The sequence below is a fragment of the Oryctolagus cuniculus genome, chromosome 15, assembly GCF_051225735.1.
Source record: "Oryctolagus cuniculus isolate XC-2025 breed Fujian yellow rabbit chromosome 15, ASM5122573v1, whole genome shotgun sequence".
Taxonomy (NCBI): Eukaryota; Metazoa; Chordata; class Mammalia; order Lagomorpha; family Leporidae; genus Oryctolagus; species Oryctolagus cuniculus.
This window is the reverse complement of record NC_142881.1, coordinates 79,693,801-79,699,640: the sequence shown is the minus strand read 5'-3', so window position 1 is coordinate 79,699,640 and position 5,840 is coordinate 79,693,801. Positions and strand designations below refer to the sequence as shown.

General features: G+C 47.5%; 1 non-coding gene across 1 annotated transcript; it reads right to left on the bottom strand.

Moving 5' to 3' along the window:
- On the bottom strand, positions 1 to 103 carry LOC127484316 (U6 spliceosomal RNA). Its single transcript, XR_007911185.1, has one exon. It is a non-coding gene; the product is annotated as a U6 spliceosomal RNA (small nuclear RNA).
- Between the last annotated feature and the right edge of the window lie 5,737 nt (positions 104 to 5,840).

Below are 5,840 nucleotides of genomic sequence, written 5' to 3'. Positions count from 1 at the left end.
AAAAATATGGAACGCTTCACGAATTTGCATGTCATCCTTGCACAGGGGCCATGCTAATCTTCTCTGTATCGTTCCAATTTTAGTACATGTGCTGCTCAAGCGAGCTGGATTTATGTCTTTTTAAATGCCAATTTTGTTTCTCCAGTTCAAGTGCCTGGCACTGATAACTAAGAGCTTATCATAAATATTTGGACTTGGATGATGGCGTTCATTCAAACTGCACTGCTTAACAGTTCCAGTACTGGCTGACTTAGCAGGAAAATCTGCCAAAGTGTATCCTTGGTAGTACATTAATTCTTGTTCTTCTTGCTGTTGGATAAGCAGTTTCATAAAGCAACCAGTCTCTTCATTAGAGCTCTGGGAACCCTTATCCAGTCCTATGGTGTGGTCTTAAGGTTATCAGAAATCCGTACTTGTCAGAGTCTTCCCCACCTTTCCCATAAGTCTCACTGGAGACAGATGAGGAGGCTTCAAAGCTTTAACGATAAAGTAAAATGAAAAGATCATGTTCTTCTTCCATGAATTCCTGAACCCCTGGTGGGACTTTGAGGGTGATAGTTGCTTGCAAAAAGCTTTCAGGAAAAAAAGCAGCAGAACAAAGCAATTAGTGGAGGACAAGACTCAAAAAGGCTATGGGTAAAAATCTGATAAGCGATCATTATATCCAGCAATTGGTAGGGAGACTGGATAGTTTCTGTGGTGTCTAATATTTGTTTATTTGACAGATAGAGTTATAGACAGTGAGAGAGAGAGAGACAGAATGTGGTGTCTAATATTTTAACATAATAACCAAAATTATGACCACTAGCATACCAATTTCTAGGAATCTCATTTAATTTTTAGAGCAGTCTTATCAATATGCCCGTTAATGTAACTTACAGAAGATACGGCATCCCTTCTCATTGGACAACGCTTCCCATGTGATCCAACATATCAAATCATTCAGATCAGTTTGATGTTTTTTTCACAGAGTGAGAGATGTATCCGTCAGAGTGTCTAAGGGACCAACTGGAAAAATCCCAGAGAGAATTTGAGGTCAAGAAAAAGATTTACTTTAGAACTTAAGACTTACTTTGGGGAAATTTGTCAAGAATATTGGAAGTTTACAACGCCCAAAAAATAGCATCATAGGCCATGTGAATTGGTAGTCATTCACTTAATCGGTGGTGCTCTGAAGACTGCAAAGGCAGAGGCCGAAGCTTGCATAGTTATAGGCAAACCGTCACTTTTTAATAGAGAGGACTTCGATTTCCTAAGTAGTTAAAGACAACAAAAGCAACAGGATGCCTAGGAAACCATCTTTACAAAACAGAATTTTTGTAGGCCAGTTACCTAAAAGGTAAGTACTTACAATGTCCTATTAAGAGCAGATCAAGGCAGGCGCCCCGGCTCACTAGGCTAATCCTCCGCCTTGTGGCGCCGGCACACCAGGTTCTAGTCCCGGTCGGGGTGCCGGATTCTGTCCCGGTTGCCCCTCTTCCAGGCCAGCTCTCTGCTGTGGCCAGGGAGTGCAGTGGAGGATGGCCCAAGTGCTTGGGCCCTGCACCCCATGGGAGACCAGGAGAAGTACCTGGCTCCTGCCTTCGATCAGCATGGTGCGCCGGCCGCAGCGCGCCGACTGCAGCGCGCTGACCGCAGCGGCCATTGGAGGGTGAACCAACGGCAAAGGAAGACCTTTCTCTCTGTCTCTCTCTCTCTCACTGTCCACTCTGCCTGTCAAAAAAAAAAAATAATAATAATAATTAAAAAAGAGCAGATCAATAGACCAAGAAAGCCTTGCCATTTTAACAGAGAGGGCCAAATTTTAGTCTTGGACCAGTGTCACTTTTTACATGATTGCTCAATTTTTTTTTTAATTTTTTTAAATTATTTTTTTTTTTTTGACAGGCAGAGTGGACAGTGAGAGAGAGAGACAGAAAGAAAGGTCTTCCTTTGCCGTTGGTTCACCCTCCAATGGCCGCCGCAGCCAGCGCGCTGAGACCGGCGTACCACGCTGATCCGATGGCAGGAGCCAGGAGCCAGGTGCTTCTCCTGGTCTCCCATGGGGTGCAGGGCCCAAGCACCTGGGCCATCCTCCACTGCACTCCCTGGCCACAGCAGAGAGCTGGCCTGGAAGAGGGGTAACCGGGACAGAATCCGGCGCCCCAACCGGGACTAGAACCTGGTGTGCCAGCGCCGCAAGGCGGAGGATTAGCCTAGTGAGCCGCGGCGCCGGCCATGATTGCTCAATTTTTAGAAAAACTTCTAAATAATTTCCGGCTAATTATAGTCAGCTGGATAACATGTAAAATTCCTTTCACAAGATTCTTCTTCCCCAAAACTTTGGGTGAAACAATCATTCTACTTTATTTTTTTAAAGATTTATTTATTTATTTGAAATTCAGAGTTACACACAGAGAGAGGAGAGGCAGAGAGAGAGAGAGAGGTCTTCCATCTGCTGGTTCACTCCCCAGATGGCTGCAATGGACGGAGCTGGGCCGATCCGAAGCCAGGAGCCAGGAGCCAGGAGCCAGGAGCCAGGAGCTTCTTCCAGGTCTCCCATGCGGGAGCAGGGGCCCAAGGACTTGAGCCAACTTCTATTGCTTTCCCAGGCCATAGCGGAGAGCTGGATCAGAAGTGCAGCAGCTGGGACTTGAACCGGCGCCCGTATGGGATGCTGGTGGCTTTCCCCACTATGCTACAGCCCGGCCCCGTATATATATTCTAAACCTACATTCAGCAGTATCTCAACCTTAGGAAGACTCAGACAGTTCATGAGTACCTCTGAGTTGACATGTCTTTAAAACTTCGTGTTACTGAGAAAGAACTTTGAACCTACAACAAGTCCATCTATAAACTTTTATCTCATTCCAACAGTGGGTTGAGTCGGGAGACACTTGTTCTTTTCTTTATTTTTATTTTAATTGATCTCCCTGGTGACTTCCCTCTGCAACTGTTAGCTAGGTTGCTCATTGTGATTGTGATTTTTTTTTCCTTCTAACTTTGTAACTGGAGTAATTAGAGTGAATTGGTTTGGGGCCTGCAAGACTGGGGGTTAGAAGGGGTCCCTCTGGCCCAAACAATCTTTGGTAGATTCCATTTAATAACCACCCAAAATTTAAAAACTGAATTCGCATTTCCAAAGGGATGACTGAGGTAGAACAAGGTAGAAAAGTGACATCTCAGAAGTACAGAGCTGGAACTTCACATCTGTGTACCACTGTTTGCCCAAACCAAGGAAGGAGGGGATGGGTACCCAGTTAAGACAGTGTGATGAAGCCGGTGCTGTGATGCAGTAGGTTAAGCCTCTGTCTGCAGCGCCGGCATCCCATATGGGTGCTGGTTCAAGTCCCAGATGCTCCACTTCCAATCCAGCTCTCTGCTGTGGCCTTGGAAAGCAGTGGAAGATGGCCCAAGTGATTGGGCCCCTACACCCACGTGGGAGACCTGGAGGAAGCTCTTAGCTCCAGGCTTCAGATCGGCTCAGCTCTGGCCATTGTGGCCATTTGGGGAGTGAACCAGCGGATGGAAGACCTCCCTCTCTCTCTCTCCCTCTCTCTGTCTGTAACTCTGCCTCTCAAATTAATAAATAAATTTTTAAAAAGAAAAAAAAAAAAGCGTGACCAGCAAGCGTAAGCCAAGGCAGAGCTGTGCAGTGGTTGTAACTGCACCTCCCTGCCTGATATTTTCCTTCTGAGCCTTTTTGGCATGAAGCCCAGCCACAGAAAGTGTCCATTCAGCATTATCCAGTTCAGTCTCTTATAAATAAACTCGGGGGCCACTGATTCCAACGCCATACTCACACAGTCTGGGCTTCACCGAGCCCTGGGAGAGGAGCAGGGCTGAGTGAGCTACAGAGTTTTAGATGAAGAAAAAGGGAAGAATTTCACAGGACATTGGTCCCTCACTGGAAGATGCTGAGTTTGACTGGAATTTAATAGATTTCCAAAGCAATTGGAGCTTGGGAGAAAAAAATCCAGTCCCTACTAACTTCCTCTCTTGTGTCATCCCAAGATGAAAAGGTGGTTGAGCAAGAAGGTTAATGAGCTCCGAGCGTGGAGATAAAAATGCGTAGAGAGGAGCAGTCGGCTAGTTTCACCAGGAGAAAACCCGCTTTGGCCACGACCCTCCTTGCTGCATAGCTTTCCTCTTGCCTTCTGCAAAGAATTTTCAGGGGAAGGAAATTTTGATGCATAGAATCTTTTAGATGCCTCCACATACAGAGAATACGTCTTATTGCTGCTTTTCCAATGCTTGCTAAAAAATTTAAAAAAAAAAAAGCTTTTTATCCCCAATGAGAACCTCCCACCACTGTAACCACTTCAATTGGAGTTATTTCTAGGGACATGAACCTTTCTTCCAAAATACATGCTCCAGCCTCCTAAAGGTCGACACATACAATTAGCTGTGGTCCCACAAGGTGGGCTCCCAGGCTCCTTGAACCGTGACGATGCACTTGTTAGGTAGCAGGAAGATGTTAGCCCATGTGGGTATGCGGGGTGGAAGAAAATGGGCATGCTTGTGCCGTGGGAACTGGAAAGAAGCCTTGTCAGCAGGCCAGCAAGTATACCCTAAAGCACTGCTCTTGCTTACTCACCTCTTAGTGGATCCCGGTCTCTCCCTGGGGACAGCCGATTCCCAGGGGCATCTTCCCCCACATACATCAAGAGGTCCAATAACACTGCGCTGATGAGGTCCTGGGAGGACTTTCAGGAACTCCATCCCCAGGAAGCCCTCCATCGAGCCAGTTCCCAGAAGAGGGAGGAGGGAGGAGAAACTGGCGTGGGGGATGGGGAACCATACCCATACCCATAAGAACACCACTCTGAATGTAGGCCGGATCCCTCTGCCTCACGTTGGAACTCCTTCTGTGCAAAGCCAAGCCTCTGGGCAGCCCTCTCTGGTACCACAATGCAACCCTGAACCCAGCTGCAGTTTCTGTCTAACCCCATCAGACACTTGAGGCCTCTTAGTTGAGTCTGATTCGGTTCAGCACCGACACCAATGTGAATCAGCATCTGGATTGGGTTCCAGTTTTACCAGTGAACTCATCAGTCCTCCCAGGCCCCAGGCCATCCCAGGCCCTGTGGCAGCACCCACAGACCCTGGGTACCCACCTCAAGGTCAGGCACCCTCGCATAGGGCAAAATCAGACTCCAACGCCAACCAGGAAGGTCAAGGGCTTCACAGTAATGCAAGAGTCCCATCCTAGAAGAACTTGCCTGGGGCTTAGTGAGGAGGCCGAGGGACCTCAGAGGGGCCAGAAACTCCTCTCCTGTGGCCTCCAAGGAGTGGAAGAAAGTTGGGTCCTACCCGAAACTGTCAGAACACAAATCACAAATAATGTAGTTGAAAAATCTCCATGGACATTATTCACGATTCCAAAGCCAACTTTTGAACTCAGTCCAGATCAAACAAACTCAGAGAGCTCAAAACACAAACCTGTAGGGCTTCAGAGTCTGGGAGAAAATGGCCCAGGATCCCCAGTGGCTGGGAGCAAGGGACACAGGTACCTCTCTCGGTCCCTTTATGCTCCCGGGTGGGGGTCACTGGAAGCTCTACTTTGGACCCCACTTCTGACACTGATCTGATAAAAGAGGAACTTTAAAGAAATTAAGTTGCTTTTAAAATTTTTACTTGCTTATTTTCGAGAAGCATAGAGACAGATCTCCCATCCGCTGGTTCACTCCCCAAAACATCCAGGTCTGGGCCAGGACAAAGCCTGGAGCCAGGAACTCAACCCAGCTCTCCCACACGGTGGCAGAGACCCAACTACTGTCCAGGGCGCACAGTAGCAGGAAGCTGGCATCAAGAGTGGAGCTGGGACTTGACCCAACATCTTGACTACTATGCCAAACACC